General features: G+C 54.0%; 1 protein-coding gene across 1 annotated transcript in view; it reads right to left on the reverse strand.

Annotated features, from left to right (window-relative positions):
- Window positions 1-20,428, reverse strand: part of LOC138644327 (TGF-beta receptor type-2-like) — a 77,747-nt gene extending 57,319 nt beyond the window's left edge. The window contains exon 1 of the mRNA XM_069732582.1: window positions 20,331-20,428. The gene's annotated coding sequence lies outside the window, so the exon portion shown is untranslated. The remainder of the gene's footprint in view (window positions 1-20,330) is intronic.
- Window positions 20,429-20,447: the final 19 nt, after the last annotated feature.

Raw genomic sequence — 20,447 nt, forward strand, 5'->3', positions numbered from 1 at the left:
TACAGGGAGCTCCCCCTAGTGGTGGCTGTAGACAGGATCTTATCATGTATCTCTGTATACAGGGAGCTCCCCCTAGTGGTGGCTGCACACAGGATCTTATCATCTATCTCTGTATACAGGGAGCTCCCCCTAGTGGTGGCTGCAGACAGGATCTTATCATGTATCTCTGTATACAGGGAGCTGCCCCTAGTGGTGACTGCAGACAGGATCTTATCATGTATCTCTGTATACAGGGAGCTCCCCCTAGTGGTGGCTGCAGACAGGATCTTATCATGTATCTCTGTATACAGGGAGCTCCCCCTAGTGGTGGCTGCAGACAGAATCTTATTATGTATCTGTATATAGGGAGCTCCCCCTAGTGGTGGCTGCAGACAAGATCTCATCATGTATCTCTGTATACAGGGAGCTCCCCCTAGTGGTGACTGCAGACAGGATCTTATCATGTATCTGTATACAGGGAGCTCCTCCTAGTGGTGGCTGCAGACAGAATCTTATTATGTATCTCTGTATATAGGGAGCTCCCCCTAGTGGTGGCTGCAGACAGGATCTTATCATGTATCTCTGTATACAGGGAGTTCCCCCTAGTGGTGGCTGCAGACAGAAACTTATCATGTATCTCTGTATACAGGGAGCTCCCCCTAGTGGTGACCGCAGACAGGATCTTATCATGTATCTCTGTATACAGGGAGCTCCCCCTAGTGGTGGCTGCATACAGGATCTCATCATGTTTCTCTGTATACAGGGAGCTCCCCCTAGTGGTGACTGCAGACAGGATCTTATCATGTATCTCTATATACAGGGAGCTCCCCCTAGTGGTGGCTGCAGGCAGGATCTTATCATGTATCTGTATACAGGGAGCTCCCCCTAGTGGTGGCTGCAGACAGGATCTTATCATGTATCTCTGTATACAGGGAGCTCCCCCTAGTGGTGACCGCAGACAGGATCTTATCGTGTATCTCTGTATACAGGGAGCTCCCCCTAGTGGTGGCTGCAGACAGGATCTTATCATGTATGTCTGTATACAGGGAGCTCCCCCTAGTGGTGGCTGCAGACAGGATCTTATCATGTATCTCTGTATACAGGGAGCTCCCCCTAGTGGTGACTGCAGACAGGATCTTATCATGTATCTCTGTATACAGGGAGCTCCCCCTAGTGGTGGCTGCAGACAGGATCTCATCATGTATCTCTGTATACAGGGAGCTCCCCCTAGTGGTGACTGCAGACAGGATCTCCTCATGTATCTCTGTATACAGGGAGCTCCCCCTAGTGGTGACTGCAGACAGGATGTTATCATGTATCTCTGTATACAGGGAGCTCCCCCTAGTGGTGACTGCAGACAGGATGTTATCATGTATCTCTGTATACAGGGAGCTCCCCCTAGTGGTGACTGCAGACAGGATCTCATCATGTATCTCTGTATACAGGGAGCTCCCCCTAGTGGTGACTGCAGACAGGATCTCATCATGTATCTCTGTATACAGGGAGCTCCCCCTAGTGGTGACTGCAGACAGGATGTTATCATGTATCTCTATATACAGGGAGCTCACCCTAGTGGTGACTGCAGTCAGGATCTTATCATGTATCTCTGTATACAGGGAGCTCCCCCTAGTGGTTGTTGCAGACAGTATCTTATCATGTATCTCTGTATACAGGGAGCTCCCCCTAGTGGTGACTGCAGACAGGATCTCATCATGTATCTCTGTATACAGAGAGCTCCCCCTAGTGGTGACTGCAGACAGGATCTCATCATGTATCTCTGTGTACAGGGAGCTCCCCCTAGTGGTGGCTGCAGACAGGATCTTATGTATCTCTGTATACAGGGAGCTCCCTCTAGTGGTGACTGCAGACAGGATCTTATTATGTATCTCTGTATACAGGGAGCTCCCCCTAGTGGTGGCTGCAGACAGAATATTATTATGTATCTCTGTATACAGGGAGCTCCCCCTAGTGGTGGCTGCAGACAGAATCTTATTATGTATCTGTATATAGGGAGCTCTGTTGTGGATTCTGTTTCTGGGCTCCCTCTGGTGGTTACAGATGGTACTGGGTGACTTGTGTTCTCTGCGGTCTCTGGTGTCCACCTGTTCTATCAGGATATGGGAGTTTCCTATTTAACCTGGCTTTCTTGTCATTTCCTCGCCGGCGATCAATTTAATCAGTGTGTCTTGTTACCTCTGCTTTCCGCTTCAGTAATCTTCAGGACAAGCTAAGTTTTTGATTTTCCTGTTCCACGTTTTGCTTTATTTTTGTTTTAGTCCAGCTTGCAGTTATGTGATTTCTTGTTGCTGGTTGCTCTAGTGGGCTGATATTACTCCTCATGTTCCATGAGTTGGCACATGAGTTCAGGTAATTTCAGGATGGTTTTTTGTAGGGTTTTTCGCTGACCGCGCAGTTCACTTTTGTATCCTCTGCTATCTAGTTTTAGCAGGCCTCATTTTGCTGAATCTGTTTTCATTACTACGTATGTGCTTTTCTCTCATTTCACCGTCATTACATGTGGGGGGCTGCTATTTCTGTGGGGTTTTTCTCTAGAGGCAAGAGAGGTCTTTGTTTCTTCTAATAGGGGAAGCTAGTCCTTCGGCTGGCGCGAGACGTCTAGAATCATTGTAGGCACGTTCCCCGGCTACTGCTAGTGTTGTGAATTAGGTTCAGGATCGCGGTCAGCTCAGTTTCCATCACCCTAGAGCTTGTTCTGTTTTTTGTGTGCTTGTCCTTTTGTGATCCCCTGCCATTGGGATCATGACAGTATCGCCGGCCCGAAAAGTGGTAATCATATTGGCTGAAGTAGGAGGAAAAGTAGTCTGAGGAAGTTTTTTTTTTTTTTTTTCCCTTCCCTCAGAGTTTGCTGCGTCTTACATCCTCTTAATCCTTGAATGGCTCTGACCTCAGCTGTTTATCATGGACGTCCAGAGTTTGGCTTCCAGCCTGAATAATCTTGCTGCTAAGGTTCAAAATATACAAGATTTTGTTGTACATGCTCCTATGTCTGAACCTAGAATTCCTATCCCAGAGTTTTTTTCTGGAGATAGATCTAGTTTTCTGAATTTTAGGAACAATTGCAAGTTGTTTTTTTTCTTTGAAATCTCGCTCCTCTGGAGACCCTGCTCAGCAAGTCAAGATTGTAATATCTTTCCTGCGGGGTGACCCTCAGAGTTGGGCATTTGCATTGGCACCAGGGGATCCTGCGTTGCTCAATGTGGATGCGTTTTTTCTGGCATTGGGTTTGCTCTATGAGGAACCTAACCTAGAGATTCAGGCTGAAAAAGCTTTATTGGCTCTCTCTCAGGGGCAAGATGAAGCAGAATTATATTGTCAGAAATTTCGGAAATGGTCGGTGCTTACTGAGTGGAATGAGTGCGCCCTGGCTGCAAGATTCAGAGATGGCCTTTCTGAGGCCATTAAAGATGTTATGGTGGGGTTCCCTGCGCCTACAGGTCTGAATGAGTCTATGACTATGGCTATTCAGATTGATCGGCGTTTACGGGAGCGCAAACCTGTGCACCATTTGGCGGTGTCTTCTGAACAGGCACTTGAGACAATGCAATGTGATAGAATTCAGTCCAGAAGTGAACGGCAAAACTATAGGCGGAAAAATGGGTTGTGTTTTTATTGTGGTGATTCAGCTCATGTTATATCAGCATGCTCTAAACGCACAAAAAAGGTTGATAAGTCTGTTGCCATTAGTACTTTACAGTCTAAGTTCATTCTGTCTGTGACTCTGATTTGTTCATTAGCAGCCATTTCCGTCGATGCCTATGTGGATTCAGGCGCTGCCCTGAGTCTTATGGATTGGTCATTTGCCAACCGCTGTGGGTTTAGTCTTTGAAAGGAATTGACTCTACACCTTTGGCTATGAATAAACCTCAGTACTGGACACACGTGACCATACGTATGACTCCCGTTCATCAGGAGGTGATTCGCTTCCTGGTACTGTATAATTTACATGATGTCTTAGTGCTTGGTCTGCCATGGTTACAAACTCATAACCCAGTCTTGGACTGGAAAACGATGTCTGTGTTAAGCTGGGGATGTCAGGGGGTTCATGATGATGCACCTCCGATTTCTATCGCTTCATCTACTCCTTCTGAGGTTCCTGTATTTTTGTCTGATTATCGGGATGTTTTTGAGGAGCCTAAGCTCAATTCGCTTCCTCCTCACAGGGATTGCGATTGTGCTATAGATTTGATTCCTGGCAGTAAATTTCCTAAAGGTCGTTTGTTCAATCTGTCAGTGCCAGAGCATACTGCTATGCGGGATTATGTTAAGGAGTCCTTGGAAAAGGGACATATCCGTCCATCTTCGTCTCCTTTGGGAGCAGGTTTTTTTTTCGTGGCCAAAAAAGATGGTTCCTTGAGGCCTTGTATAGATTACAGTCTTTTGAATAAGATTACGGTCAAATATCAGTATCCTTTGCCATTGTTGACTGATTTGTTCGCTCGCATTAAGGGGGCTAAATGGTTCACTAAGATTGATCTTCGGGGTGCGTATAATCTTGTGCGGATTAAGCAGGGTGATGAGTGGAAAACCGCATTTAATACGCCTGAGGGCCATTTTGAGTATTTGGTGATGCCTTTTGGACTTTCTAATGCTCCTTCTGTCTTCCAGTCCTTTATGCACAATATTTTCCGTGAATATCTGGATAAATTTATGATTGTGTATTTGGATGATGTTTTGTTTTTTTCTGATGACTGGGAGTCCCATGTTCAGCAGGTCAGGAAGGTGTTTCAGGTCCTGCGGGCCAATTCTTTGTTTGTAAAAGTGTCTCTTTGGAGTCCAGAAGATTTTTTTTGGGGGTATATTTTTTCCCCTTCTACTATTGAGATGGATCCCGTCAAGGTTCAAGCTATTTGTGACTGGACGCAGCCTACATCTCTTAAGAGTCTACAGAAGTTCTTGGGCTTTGCTAATTTCTATCGTCGTTTCATAACTAATTTTTCTAGTGTTGTTAAACCTTTGACGGATCTGACTAAGAAGGGTGCTGATGTTGCTGATTGGTCTCCTGCGGCTGTGGAGGCCTTTCAGGAACTTAAGCGCCGGTTTTCTTCTGCTCCTGTGTTGCGTCAGCCAGATGTTTCGCTTCCTTTTCAGGTTGAGGTTGATGCTTCTGAGATTGGAGCGGGGGCGGTTTTGTCACAGAGAAGCTCCGATTGCTCGGTGATGAAGCCATGTGCGTTTTCTAGAAAGTTTTCGCCCACTGAGCGGAATTATGATGTTGGTAATCGGGAGCTTTTGGCCATGAAGTGGGCATTTGAGGAGTGGCGTCATTGGCTTGAGGGTGCTAGACATCGTGTGGTGGTCTTGACTGATCACAAAAATCTGATTTACCTTGAGTCTGCCAAGCGTCTGAATCCTAGACAGGCTCGTTGGTCACTGTTTTTCTCCCGTTTCGATTTTGTGGTTTCATACCTGCCAGGTTCAAAGAATGTGAAGGCGGATGCTCTTTCTAGGAGTTTTGTGCCTGATTCCCCTGGAAATTCTGAGCCCACTGGTATCCTTAGGGATGGGGTGATTTTGTCGGCTGTCTTCCCAGACTTGCGACGTGCTTTGCAGGAGTTTCAGGCGGATAAACCTGATCGTTGTCCGCCTGAAAGACTGTTTGTTCCGGATAATTGGACCAGTAGAGTCATCTCCGAGGTCCATTCTTCTGCGTTGGCAGGTCATCCTGGAATATTTGGTACTAGAGACTTGGTGGCCAGGTCTTTTTGGTGGCCTTCCTTGTCGAGGGATGTGCGTTCTTTTGTGCAGTCTTGTGAAGTTTGCGCTCGGGCTAAGCCTTGCTGTTCTCGGGCCAGTGGATTGTTGTCACCTTTGCCTATCCCGAAGAGGCCTTGGACGCACATTTCCATGGACTTTATTTCGGATCTCCCTGTCTCTCAAAAAATGTCCGTCATCTGGGTTGTGTGTGACCGCTTTTCTAAGATGGTTCATCTGGTACCCTTGCCTAAGTTACCTTCCTCCTCTGAGTTGGTCCCTCTGTTTTTTCAGAACGTGGTTCGTTTGCATGGGATTCCGGAGAACATTGTTTCTGACAGGGGATCCCAGTTTGTGTCTAGATTTTGGCGGACGTTCTGTGCTAAGATGGGCATTGATTTGTCCTTTTCGTCTGCATTCCATCCTCAGACGAATGGCCAGACGGAACGAACTAATCAGACCTTGGAAACTTATTTAAGGTGTTTTGTTTCTGCTGATCAAGATGACTGGGTTACCTTTTTGCCGCTTGCCGAATTTGCCCTTAATAATCGGGCTAGTTCTGCTACCTTGGTTTCTCCTTTCTTTTGTAATTCGGGGTTTCATCCTCGTTTTTCCTCTGGTCAGGTGGAGCCTTCTGATTGTCCTGGAGTGGACATGGTGGTGGATAGGTTGCATCAGATTTGGAGTCATGTGGTGGACAATTTGAAGTTGTCCCAGGAGAGGGCTCAGAAGTTTGCTAATCGCCGTGTGGGTCCTCGACTTTGTGTTGGGGACTTGGTGTGGTTGTCTTCTCGTTTTGTTCCTATGAAGGTCTCTTCTCCTAAGTTCAAGCCTCGGTTCATCAGTCCCTATAGGATCTTGGAAATTCTTAACCCTGTGTCGTTTCGTTTGGATCTCCCGGCATCGTTTGCTATTCATAATGTGTTCCATCGGTCGTTGTTGCGGAAGTATGAGGTACCTGTTGTTCCTTCGCTTGAGCCTCCTGCTCCGGTGCTGGTGGAGGGAGAATTGGAGTATGTTGTGGAGAAGATCTTGGATTCTCGTGTTTCCAGACGGAAACTTCAGCATTTGGTCAAGTGGAAGGGTTATGGTCAGGAGGATAATTCTTGGGTGGTTGCCTCTGATGTTCATGCTGCTGATTTGGTCCGTGCATTTCATAGGGCTCATCCTGGTCGCCCTGGTGGTTCTCGTGAGGGTTCGGTGACCCCTCCTCAAGGGGGGGTACTGTTGTGGATTCTGTTTTTGGGCTCCCTCTGGTGGTTACAGATGGTACTGGGTGACTTGTGTTCTCTGCGGTCTCTGGTGTCCACCTGTTCTATCAGGATATGGGAGTTTCCTATTTAACCTGGCTTTCTTGTCATTTCCTCGCCGGCGATCAATGTAATCAGTGTGTCTTGTTACCTCTGCTTTCCGCTTCAGTAATCTTCAGGACAAGCTAAGTTTTTGATTTTCCTGTTCCACGTTTTGCTTTATTTTTGTTTTAGTCCAGCTTGCAGTTATGTGATTCCTTGTTGCTGGTTGCTCTAGTGGGCTGATATTACTCCTCATGTTCCATGAGTTGGCACAGGAGTTCAGGTAATTTCAGGATGGTTTTTTGTAGGGTTTTTCGCTGACCGCGCAGTTCACTTTTGTATCCTCTGCTATCTAGTTTTAGCGGGCCTCATTTTGCTGAATCTGTTTTCATTACTACATATGTGCTTTCCTCTCATTTCACCGTCATTACATGTGGGGGGCTGCTATTTCTGTGGGGTGTTTCTCTGGAGGCAAGAGAGGTCTTTGTTTCTTCTAATAGGGGAAGCTAGTCCTTCGGCTGGCGCGAGACGTCTAGAATCATCGTAGGCACGTTCCCCGGCTACTGCTAGTGTTGTGAATTAGGTTCAGGATCGCGGTCAGCTCAGTTTCCATCATCCTAGAGCTTGTTCTGTTTTTTGTGTGCTTGTCCTTTTGTGATCCCCTGCCATTGGGATCATGACAGAGCTCCCCCTAGTGGTGGCTGCAGACAAGATCTCATCATGTATCTCTGTATACAGGGAGCTCCCATAAGTGGTGACTGCAGACAGGATCTTATCATGTATCTCTGTATACAGGGAGCTCCTCCTAGTGGTGGCTGCAGACAGAATCTTTTTATGTATCTCTGTATATAGGGAGCTCCCCCTAGTGGTGGCTGCAGACAGGATCTTATCATGTATCTCTGTATACAGGGAGTTCCCCCTAGTGGTGACTGCAGACAGGATCTTATCATGTATCTCTGTATACAGGGAGCTCCCCCTAGTGGTGGCTGCAGACAGGATCTTATCATGTATCTGTATACAGGGAGCTGCCCCTAGTGGTGACTGCAGACAGGATCTTATCATGTATCTCTGTATACAGGGAGCTCCCCCTAGTGGTGACTGCAGACAGGATCTTATCATGTATCTGTATACAGGGAGCTACCCCTAGTGGTGACTGCAGACAGGATCTTATCATGTATCTCTGTATACAGGGAGCTCCCCCTAGTGGTGGCTGCAGACAGGATCTTATCATGTATCTCTGTATACAGGGAGCTCCCCCTAGTGATGACTGCAGACAGGATCTTATCATGTATCTCTGTTTACAGGGAGCTCCCCCTAGTGGTGGCTGCAGACAGGATCTCATCATGTATCTCTGTATACAGGGAGCTCCCCCTAGTGGTGACTGCAGACAGGATCTTTGTTATGGACCTGGTGGTTAGGAGCACCCGGCACGACCTGATAGTTAAACTCACGCAGGACAAGCTCTGGGATGTGGGAGCTCTGCTGACCGCAGGCCCTAATCCTATCACAACAACTAGAAATAGCCGTGGAGCGTTCCTGACACTCCCTAGACGCCTCTTCACAGCCTAAGAGCTAGCTAGCCCTAGAGATAGAAAATAAAGCCTACCTTGCCTCAGAGAAATTCCCCAAAGGAAAAGGCAGCCCCCCACATATATTGACTGTGAGTAAAGATGAAAGTCAAAAAAGCAGAAATGAAACAGGTTTCAGCAAAGGGAGGCCAGACTTACTATACAGACAGAGGATAGGAAAGGTATCTTTGCGGTCAGCACAAAAAACTACAAAAGACCACGCAGAGTCTGCAAAAAGACCTCCGCACCGACTCACGGTGCGGAGGTGCCACTCTGCATCCCAGAGCTTCCAGCTAGCAAGACAAAATCATGATAACCAGCTGGACAAGGAAACAATGAACAAATAATAACTATCAGGAACTTAGCTTCTGCTAGAGAAGACAGGTCACCAGAAAGATCCAAGAGCGAACTGAACCAATGCAGGAACATTGACAGCTGGCATGGAGTAACGATCTGAGTGGAGTTAAATAGAGCAGCCAACCAAAGGATAACCCACGTCACCTGTGTAAGGAACCTCAGAAGCAGCAGCTTCACTCACAGCCACCAGAGGGAGTCCATGGAGAGAACTCGCCGAAGTACCATTCACGACCACAGGAGGGAGTTCGACAACAGAATTCACAACAGATCTTATCATGCATCTCTATATACAGGGAGCTCCCCCTAGTGGTGGCTGCAGACAGGATCTTCTCATGTATCTCTGTATACAGGGAGCTCCCCCTAGTGGTGACTGCAGACAGGATCTTATCATGTATCTCTGTATACAGGGAGCTCCCCCTAGTGGTGGCTGCAGACAGGACCTTATCATGTATCTCTGTATACAGGGAGCTCCCCCTAGTGGTGACTGCAGACAGGATCTTATCAAGTATCTCTGTATACAGGGAGCTCCCCCTAGTGGTGACTGCAGACAGGATCTTATCATGTATCTCTGTATACAGGGAGCTACCCCAAGTGGTGACTGCAGACAGGACCTTATCATGTATCTCTGTATACAGGGAGCTCCCCCTAGTGGTGACTGCAGACAGGATCTTATCATGTATCTCTGTATACAGGGAGCTCCCCCTAGTGGTGACTGCAGACAGGACATTATCATGTATCTCTGTATACAGGGAGCTCCCCCTAGTGGTGACTGCAGACAGGATCTTATCATGTATCTCTGTATACAGGGAGCTCCCACTAGTGGTGGCTGCAGACAGGATCTTATGTATCTCTGTGTACAGGGAGCTCCCCCAGGTGGTGGCTGCAGACAGGATCTCATCATGTATCTCTGTATACAGGGAGCTCCCCCTAGTGGTGACTGCAGACAGGATCTTATCATGTATCTCTGTATACAGGGAGCTCCCCCTAGTGGTGGCTGCAGACAGGATCTTATCATGTGTCTCTGTATACAGGGAGCTCTCCTTAGTGGTGGCTGCAGACAGGTTCTTATCATGTATCGCTGTATACAGGGAGCTCCCCCTAGTGATTGCTGCAGACAGGATCTTGTCATGTACTTCTGTATACAGGGAGCTCCCCCTAGTGGTGGCTGCAGACAAGATCTTATCATGTATCTCTGTTTACAGGGAGCTCCCCCTAGTGATGGCTGCAGACAGGATCTTATCATGTATCTCTGTATACAGGGAGCTCCCCCTAGTGGTGGCTGCAGACAGGATCTTATCATGTATCTCTGTATACAGGGAGCTCCCCCTAGTGGAGGCTGCAGACAGGATCTTATCATGTATCTCTGTATACAGGGAGCTCCTCCTAGTGGTGGCTGCAGACAGGATCATATCATGCATCTCTGTATACAGGGAGCTCCCCCTAGTGGTGGCTGCAGACAGGATCTTATCATGTATCTCTGTATACAGGGAGCTCCACCTAGTGGTGACTGCAGACAGGATCTTATCATGTATCTCTGTATACAGGGAGCTCCCCCTAGTGGTGGCTGCAGACAGGATGTTATCACGTATCTCTGTATACAGGGAGCTCCCCCTAGTGGTGGCTGCAGACAGGATCTTATGTATCTCTGTATACAGGGAGCTCCTCCTAGTGGTGACTGCAGACAGGATCTTATCATGTATCTCTGTGTACAGGGAGCTCCCCCTAGTGGTGACTGCAGACAGGATCTTTTCATGTATCTCTGTATACAGGGAGCTCCCCCTAGTGGTGGCTGCAGACAGGATGTTATCATGTATCTCTGTATACAGGGAGCTCCCCCTAGTGGTGGCTGCAGACAGGATCTTATCATGTATCTCTGTATACAGGGAGCTCCCCCTAGTGGTGACTGCAGACAGGATCTTTTCATGTATCTCTGTATACAGGGAGCTCCCCCTAGTGGTGACTGCAGACAGGATCTTATCATGTAACTCTGTATACAGGGAGTTCCTCCTAGTGGTGGCTGCAGACAGGATCTTATCATGTATCTCTGTATACAGGGAGCTCCCCCTAGTGGTGGCTGCAGACAGGATCTTATCATGTATCTCTGTATACAGGGAGCTCCACCTAGTGGTGACTGCAGACAGGATCTTATCATGTATCTCTGTATACAGGGAGCTCCCCCTAGTGGTGACTGCAGACAGGATCTTATCACGTATCTCTGTATACATGGAGCTCCCCCTAGTGGTGACTGCAGACAGGATCTTATCATGTATCTCTGTATACAGGGAGCTCCCCCTAGTGGTGACTGCAGACAGGATCTCATCATGTATCTCTGTATACAGGGAGGTCCCCCTAGTGGTGACTGCAGACAGGATCTTATCATGTATCTCTGTATAAAGGGAGCTCCCACTAGTGGTGACTGCAGACAGGATCTTATCATGTATCTCTGTATACAGGGAGCTCCCCCTAGTGGTGACTGCAGACAGGATCTTATCATGTATCTCCGTATACAGGGAGCTCCCCCTAGTGGTGGCTGCAGACAGGATCTTATGTATCTCTGTATACAGGGAGCTCCTCCTAGTGGTGACTGCAGACAGGATCTTATCATGTATCTCTGTGTACAGGGAGCTCCCCCTAGTGGTGACTGCAGACAGGATCTTTTCATGTATCTCTGTATACAGGGAGCTCCCCCTAGTGGTGGCTGCAGACAGGATGTTATCATGTATCTCTGTATACAGGGAGCTCCCCCTAGTGGTGGCTGCAGACAGGATCTTATCATGTATCTCTGTATACAGGGAGCTCCCCCTAGTGGTGACTGCAGACAGGATCTTATCATGTATCTCTGTATACAGGGAGCTCCCCCTAGTGGTGGCTGCAGACAGGATCTTATCATGTATCTCTGTATACAGGGAGCTCCCCCTAGTGGTGGCTACAGACAGGATCTTATCATGTATCTCTGTATACAGGGAGCTCCCCCTAGTGGTGATAAGAAGCTTAGTCCAGTCTCCCCTGTGGTGTAGGTGTGGAGGTATAGACACTTGTTTTCTGTCGGTAATGCTTTCTCCCAGGCTCTGGGTGTCGCCGCTCTCTGTCCCTCTTCCTACTCTCTATGGTTCGGCCGAGCTCCCGCACACAGGACGCTGAGTACACTGCGCAGACACCGTTCCGCCCGTAGTAACCGAGGTGTTGGGGGAACAGGTTCCCTCCTCCGGGGGGCGCTCGTGATGTGACGGATTTTGACCTCTGTGGAGCAGTTAGGCTACTTTCACACTAGCGTCGGCCCGTTGTAGTGCGTCACCCCGTCGTACCGACGCATCCTGTGATAACGCCGCACAGCGGGGGCAGCGCATGCATTATTACAGCGCATCCGCTGCCCCATTGTGAGTTGCGGGGAGGAGGGGCGGACACGACGCATAAAACGTTACATTTAATGTTTTCTTGTTCCAACGGTCCGCCACAACACGACGGTCGCAATGCGTCGCTAATGTCAGTCTATGGGGAAGAAGCGCATCCTGTGGACAACTTTGTATGATGCATTTTTTCATTGCGACGTGTGTCGTATGACGCTAGTGTGAAAGTAGCCTAATTATCGGGGGCGCTCGTGAGGTGACGGGTGGTGACCTCTGTGGAGTAGTGTTATCGGGGGCGCTCGTGAGGTGACGGGTGGTGACCTCTGTGGAGCAGTGTTATCGGGGGCGCTCGTGAGGTGACGGGTGGTGACCTCTGTGGAGCAGTATTATCGGGGGCGCTCGTGAGGTGACGGGTGGTGACCTCTGTGGAGCAGTATTATCGGGGGCGCTCGTGAGGTGACGGGTGGTGACCTCTGTGGAGCAGTATTATCGGGGGCGCTCGTGAGGTGACGGGTGGTGACCTCTGTGGAGCAATATTATCGGGGGCGCTCGTGAGGTGACGGGTGGTGACCTCTGTGGAGCAGTGTTATCGGGGGCGCTCGTGAGGTGACGGGTGGTGACCTCTGTGGAGCAGTATTATCGGGGGCGCTCGTGAGGTGACGGGTGGTGACCTCTGTGGAGCAGTGTTATCGGGGCGCTCGTGAGGTGACGGGTGGTGACCTCTGTGGAGCAGTATTATCGGGGGCGCTCGTGAGGTGACGGGTGGTGACCTCTGTGGAGCAGTGTTATCGGGGGCGCTCGTGAGGTGACGGGTGGTGACCTCTGTGGAGCAGTATTATCGGGGGCGCTCGTGAGGTGACGGGTGGTGACCTCTGTGGAGCAGTGTTATCGGGGGCGCTCGTGAGGTGACGGGTGGTGACCTCTGTGGAGCAGTATTATCGGGGGCGCTCGTGAGGTGACGGGTGGTGACCTCTGTGGAGCAGTGTTATCGGGGGCGCTCGTGAGGTGACGGGTGGTGACCTCTGTGGAGCAGTATTATCGGGGGCGCTCGTCAGGTGACGGGTGGTGACCTCTGTGGAGCAGTGTTATCGGGGGCGCTCGTGAGGTGACGGGTGGTGACCTCTGTGGAGCAGTGTTATCGGGGGCGCTCGTGAGGTGACGGGGGGTGACCTCTGTGGAGCAGTGTTATCGGGGCGCTCGTGAGGTGACGGGTGGTGACCTCTGTGGAGCAGTATTATCGGGGGCGCTCGTGAGGTGACGGGGGGTGACCTCTGTGGGGCAGTGTTATCGGGGGCGCTCGTGAGGTGACGGGTGGTGACCTCTGTGGAGCAGTGTTATCGGGGGCGCTCGTGAGGTGACGGGTGGTGACCTCTGTGGAGCAGTGTTATCGGGGGCGCTCGTGAGGTGACGGGTGGTGACCTCTGTGGAGCAGTGTTATCGGGGCGCTCGTGAGGTGACGGGTGGTGACCTCTGTGGAGCAGTGTTATCGGGGGCGCTCGTGAGGTGACGGGTGGTGACCTCTGTGGAGCAGTGTTATCGGGGGCGCTCGTGAGGTGACGGGTGGTGACCTCTGTGGAGCAGTGTTATCGGGGGCGCTCGTGAGGTGACGGGGGGTGACCTCTGTGGAGCAGTGTTATCGGGGCGCTCGTGAGGTGACGGGTGGTGACCTCTGTGGAGCAGTGTTATCGGGGGTGCTCGTGAGGTGACGGGGGGTGACCTCTGTGGAGCAGTATTATCGGGGGCGCTCGTGAGGTGACGGGGGGTGACCTCTCTGGAGCAGTGTTATCGGGGGCGCTCGTGAGGTGACGGGTGGTGACCTCTGTGGAGCAGTGTTATCGAGGCGCTCGTGAGGTGACGGGTGGTGACCTCTGTGGAGCAGTGTTATCGGGGCGCTCGTGAGGTGACGGGTGGTGACCTCTGTGGAGCAGTATTATCGGGGGCGCTCGTGAGGTGACGGGTGGTGACCTCTGTGGAGCAGTGTTATCGGGGGCGCTCGTGAGGTGACGGGTGGTGACCTCTGTGGAGCAGTGTTATCGGGGGCGCTCGTGAGGTGACGGGTGGTGACCTCTGTGGAGCAGTGTTATCGGGGGCGCTCGTGAGGTGACGGGTGGTGACCTCTGTGGAGCAGTATTATCGGGGCGCTCGTGAGGTGACGGGTGGTGACCTCTGTGGAGCAGTGTTATCGGGGCGCTCGTGAGGTGACGGGTGGTGACCTCTGTGGAGCAGTGTTATCGGGGGCGCTCGTGAGGTGACGGGTGGTGACCTCTGTGGAGCAGTATTATCGGGGGCGCTCGTGAGGTGACGGGTGGTGACCTCTGTGGAGCAGTGTTATCGGGGGCGCTCGTGAGGTGACGGGGGGTGACCTCTGTGGAGCAGTGTTATCGGGGGCGCTCGTGAGGTGACGGGTGGTGACCTCTGTGGAGCAGTGTTATCGGGGCGCTCGTGAGGTGACGGGTGGTGACCTCTCTGGAGCAGTGTTATCGGTGGCGCTCGTGAGGTGACGGGTGGTGACCTCTGTGGAGCAGTGTTATCGGGGGCGCTCGTGAGGTGACGGGTGGTGACCTCTGTGGAGCAGTATTATCGGGGGCGCTCGTGAGGTGACGGGTGGTGACCTCTGTGGAGCAGTGTTATCGGGGCGCTCGTGAGGTGACGGGTGGTGACCTCTGTGGAGCAGTGTTATCGGGGGCGCTCGTGAGGTGACGGGTGGTGACCTCTGTGGAGCAGTGTTATCGGGGCGCTCGTGAGGTGACGGGTGGTGACCTCTCTGGAGCAGTGTTATCGGGGGCGCTCGTGAGGTGACGGGTGGTGACCTCTGTGGAGCAGTGTTATCGGGGGCGCTCGTGAGGTGACGGGTGGTGACCTCTGTGGAGCAGTGTTATCGGGGCGCTCGTGAGGTGACGGGTGGTGACCTCTGTGGAGCAGTATTATCGGGGGCGCTCGTGAGGTGACCTCTGTGGGGCAGTGTTATCGGGGGCGCTCGTGAGGTGACGGGTGGTGACCTCTGTGGAGCAGTGTTATCGGGGGCGCTCGTGAGGTGACGGGTGGTGACCTCTGTGGAGCAGTGTTATCGGGGGCGCTCGTGAGGTGACGGGTGGTGACCTCTGTGGAGCAGTATTATCGGGGGCGCTCGTGAGGTGACGGGGGGTGACCTCTCTGGAGCAGTGTTATCGGGGGCGCTCGTGAGGTGACGGGTGGTGACCTCTGTGGAGCAGTGTTATCGGGGCGCTCGTGAGGTGACGGGTGGTGACCTCTGTGGAGCAGTGTTATCGGGGCGCTCGTGAGGTGACGGGTGGTGACCTCTGTGGAGCAGTATTATCGGGGGCGCTCGTGAGGTGACGGGTGGTGACCTCTGTGGAGCAGTGTTATCGGGGGCGCTCGTGAGGTGACGGGTGGTGACCTCTGTGGAGCAGTGTTATCGGGGGCGCTCGTGAGGTGACGGGTGGTGACCTCTGTGGAGCAGTGTTATCGGGGGCGCTCGTGAGGTGACGGGTGGTGACCTCTGTGGAGCAGTATTATCGGGGCGCTCGTGAGGTGACGGGTGGTGACCTCTGTGGAGCAGTGTTATCGGGGCGCTCGTGAGGTGACGGGTGGTGACCTCTGTGGAGCAGTGTTATCGGGGCGCTCGTGAGGTGACGGGTGGTGACCTCTGTGGAGCAGTGTTATCGGGGGCGCTCGTGAGGTGACGGGTGGTGACCTCTGTGGAGCAGTATTATCGGGGGCGCTCGTGAGGTGACGGGTGGTGACCTCTGTGGAGCAGTGTTATCGGGGGCGCTCGTGAGGTGACGGGGGGTGACCTCTGTGGAGCAGTGTTATCGGGGGCGCTCGTGAGGTGACGGGTGGTGACCTCTGTGGAGCAGTGTTATCGGGGCGCTCGTGAGGTGACGGGTGGTGACCTCTCTGGAGCAGTGTTATCGGGGGCGCTCGTGAGGTGACGGGTGGTGACCTCTGTGGAGCAGTGTTATCGGGGGCGCTCGTGAGGTGACGGGTGGTGACCTCTGTGGAGCAGTATTATCGGGGGCGCTCGTGAGGTGACGGGTGGTGACCTCTGTGGAGCAGTGTTATCGGGGCGCTCGTGAGGTGACGGGTGGTGACCTCTGTGGAGCAGTGTTATCGGGGGCGCTCGTGAGGTGACGGGTGGTGACCTCTGTGGAGCAGTGTTATCGGGGCGCTCGTGAGGTGACGGGTGGTGACCTCTCTGGAGCAGTGTTATCGGGGGCGCTCGTGAGGTGACGGGTGGTGACCTCTGTGGAGCAGTGTTATCGGGGGCGCTCGTGAGGTGACGGGTGGTGACCTCTGTGGAGCAGTATTATCGGGGGCGCTCGTGAGGTGACGGGTGGTGACCTCTGTGGAGCAGTGTTATCGGGGGCGCTCGTGAGGTGACGGGGGGTGACCTCTGTGGAGCAGTGTTATCGGGGGCGCTCGTGAGGTGACGGGTGGTGACCTCTGTGGAGCAGTATTATCGGGGCGCTCGTGAGGTGACGGGTGGTGACCTCTGTGGAGCAGTGTTATCGGGGCGCTCGTGAGGTGACGGGTGGTGACCTCTGTGGAGCAGTATTATCGGGGGCGCTCGTGAGGTGACGGGGGGTGACCTCTGTGGGGCAGTGTTATCGGGGGCGCTCGTGAGGTGACGGGTGGTGACCTCTGTGGAGCAGTGTTATCGGGGGCGCTCGTGAGGTGACGGGTGGTGACCTCTGTGGAGCAGTGTTATCGGGGGCGCTCGTGAGGTGACGGGTGGTGACCTCTGTGGAGCAGTATTATCGGGGGCGCTCATGAGGTGACGGGGGGTGACCTCTCTGGAGCAGTGTTATCGGGGCGCTCGTGAGGTGACGGGTGGTGACCTCTGTGGAGCAGTATTATCGGGGGCGCTCGTGAGGTGACGGGTGGTGACCTCTGTGGAGCAGTGTTATCGGGGGCGCTCGTGAGGTGACGGGTGGTGACCTCTGTGGAGCAGTGTTATCGGGGGCGCTCGTGAGGTGACGGGTGGTGACCTCTGTGGAGCAGTGTTATCGGGGGCGCTCGTGAGGTGACGGGTGGTGACCTCTGTGGAGCAGTGTTATCGGGGGCGCTCGTGAGGTGACGGGTGGTGACCTCTGTGGAGCAGTGTTATCGGGGGCGCTCGTGAGGTGACGGGTGGTGACCTCTGTGGAGCAGTGTTATCGGTGCGCTCGTGAGGTGACGGGTGGTGACCTCTGTGGAGCAGTGTTATCGGGGCGCTCGTGAGGTGACGGGTGGTGACCTCTGTGGAGCAGTGTTATCGGGGGCGCTCGTGAGGTGACGGGTGGTGACCTCTGTGGAGCAGTGTTATCGGGGCGCTCGTGAGGTGACGGGTGGTGACCTCTGTGGAGCAGTGTTATCGGGGGCGCTCGTGAGGTGACGGGGGGTGACCTCTGTGGAGCAGTGTTATCGGGGCGCTCGTGAGGTGACGGGTGGTGACCTCTGTGGAGCAGTATTATCGGGGGCGCTCGTGAGGTGACGGGTGGTGACCTCTGTGGAGCAGTGTTATCGGGGGCGCTCGTGAGGTGACGGGTGGTGACCTCTGTGGAGCAGTGTTATCGGGGGCGCTCGTGAGGTGACGGGTGGTGACCTCTGTGGAGCAGTGTTATCGGGGGCGCTCGTGAGGTGACGGGGGGTGACCTCTGTGGAGCAGTGTTATCGGGGGCGCTCGTGAGGTGACGGGTGGTGACCTCTGTGGAGCAGTGTTATCGGGGCGCTCGTGAGGTGACGGGTGGTGACCTCTGTGGAGCAGTATTATCGGGGGCGCTCGTGAGGTGACGGGTGGTGACCTCTGTGGAGCAGTATTATCGGGGGCGCTCGTGAGGTGACGGGTGGTGACCTCTGTGGAGCAGTGTTATCGGGGCGCTCGTGAGGTGACGGGTGGTGACCTCTGTGGAGCAGTGTTATCGGGGCGCTCGTGAGGTGACGGGGGGTGACCTCTGTGGAGCAGTGTTATCGGGGGCGCTCGTGAGGTGACGGGGGGTGACCTCTGTGGAGCAGTGTTATCGGGGGTGCTCGTGAGGTGACGGGGGGTGACCTCTGTGGAGCAGTGTTATCGGGGCGCTCGTGAGGTGACGGGTGGTGACCTCTGTGGAGCAGTGTTATCGGGGGCGCTCGTGAGGTGACGGGGGGTGACCTCTGTGGAGCAGTGTTATCGGGGGCGCTCGTGAGGTGACGGGTGGTGTCCTCTGTGGAGCAGTGTTATCGGGGGCGCTCGTGAGGTGACGGGTGGTGACCTCTGTGGAGCAGTATTATCGGGGCGCTCGTGAGGTGACGGGTGGTGACCTCTGTGGAGCAGTGTTATCGGGGCGCTCGTGAGGTGACGGGTGGTGACCTCTGTGGAGCAGTATTATCGGGGGCGCTCGTGAGGTGACGGGTGGTGACCTCTGTGGAGCAGTGTTATCGGGGCGCTCGTGAGGTGACGGGTGGTGACCTCTGTGGAGCAGTATTATCGGGGGCGCTCGTGAGGTGACGGGTGGTGACCTCTGTGGAGCAGTATTATCGGGGGCGCTCGTGAGGTGACGGGTGGTGACCTCTGTGGAGCAGTGTTATCGGGGGCGCTCGTGAGGTGATGGGTGGTGACCTCTGTGGAGCAGTGTTATCGGGGGCGCTCGTGAGGTGACGGGTGGTGACCTCTGTGGAGCAGTGTTATCGGGGGCGCTCGTGAGGTGACGGGTGGTGACCTCTGTGGAGCAGTGTTATCGGGGGCGCTCGTGAGGTGACGGGTGGTGACCTCTGTGGAGCAGTGTTATCGGGGGCGCTCGTGAGGTGACGGGTGGTGACCTCTGTGGAGCAGTGTTATCGGGGCGCTCGTGAGGTGACGGGTGGTGACCTCTGTGGAGCAGTGTTATCGGGGCGCTCGTGAGGTGACGGGTGGTGACCTCTGTGGAGCAGTATTATCGGGGGCGCTCGTGAGGTGACGGGGGGTGACCTCTGTGGAGCAGTGTTATCGGGGCGCTCGTGAGGTGACGGGGGGTGACCTCTGTGGAGCAGTATTATCGGGGCGCTCGTGAGGTGACGGGTGGTGACCTCTGTGGAGCAGTATTATCGGGGGCGCTCGTGAGGTGACGGGGGGTGACCTCTGTGGAGCAGTATTATCGGGGGCGCTCGTGAGGTGACGGGTGGTGACCTCTGTGGAGCAGTGTTATCGGGGCGCTCGTGAGGTGACGGGTGGTGACCTCTGTGGAGCAGTATTATCGGGGGCGCTCGTGAGGTGACGGGTGGTGACCTCTGTGGAGCAGTGTTATCGGGGGCGCTCGTGAGGTGACGGGTGGTGACCTCTGTGGAGCAGTATTATCGGGGGCGCTCGTGAGGTGACGGGTGGTGACCTCTGTGGAGCAGTGTTATCGGGGCGCTCGTGAGGTGACGGGTGGTGACCTCTGTGGAGCAGTGTTATCGGGGGCGCTCGTGAGGTGACGGGTGGTGACCTCTGTGGAGCAGTGTTATCGGGGGCGCTCGTGAGGTGACGGGTGGTGACCTCTGTGGAGCAGTATTATCGGGGGCGCTCGTGAGGTGACGGGTGGTGACCTCTGTGGAGCAGTGTTATCGGGGCGCTCGTGAGGTGACGGGGGGTGACCTCTGTGGAGCAGTGTTATCGGGGGCGTTCGTGAGGTGACGGGTGGTGACCTCTGTGGAGCAGTGTTATCGGGGGCGCTCGTGAGGTGACGGGTGGTGACCTCTGTGGAGCAGTGTTATCGGGGGCGCTCGTGAGGTGACGGGGGGTGACCTCTGTGGAGCAGTATTATCGGGGCGCTCGTGAGGTGACGGGGGGTGACCTCTGTGGAGCAGTGTTATCGGGGGCGCTCGTGAGGTGACGGGGGGTGACCTCTGTGGAGCAGTATTATCGGGGCGCTCGTGAGGTGACGGGGGGTGACCTCTGTGGAGCAGTGTTATCGGGGGCGCTCGTGAGGTGACGGGGGGTGACCTCTGTGGAGCAGTGTTATCGGGGGCGCTGCTGGAATTAGTCGGTGATTTTATTCACGACCTGTCGGAAATAGTGAACACTGGAGGAATTATTGGGGGTCTCCGCTGTGGGGATATTGGGGGCTCTCGTATGTCGGTAGCAGGATCGGGTCTCACACCTCCGCGTTATTCTTCTCCGGGTCGCCGAGGTTCTGCAGCAGCTCAGGTCTCTCTACACCTCGGTTGAGGCCGCCCAGGCGAGGGTCGGGGTCCCGCTGCGCATGCGCCGTGCTATC

Source organism: Ranitomeya imitator, chromosome 7, assembly GCF_032444005.1.
Source record: "Ranitomeya imitator isolate aRanImi1 chromosome 7, aRanImi1.pri, whole genome shotgun sequence".
Classification (NCBI taxonomy): Eukaryota; Metazoa; Chordata; class Amphibia; order Anura; family Dendrobatidae; genus Ranitomeya; species Ranitomeya imitator.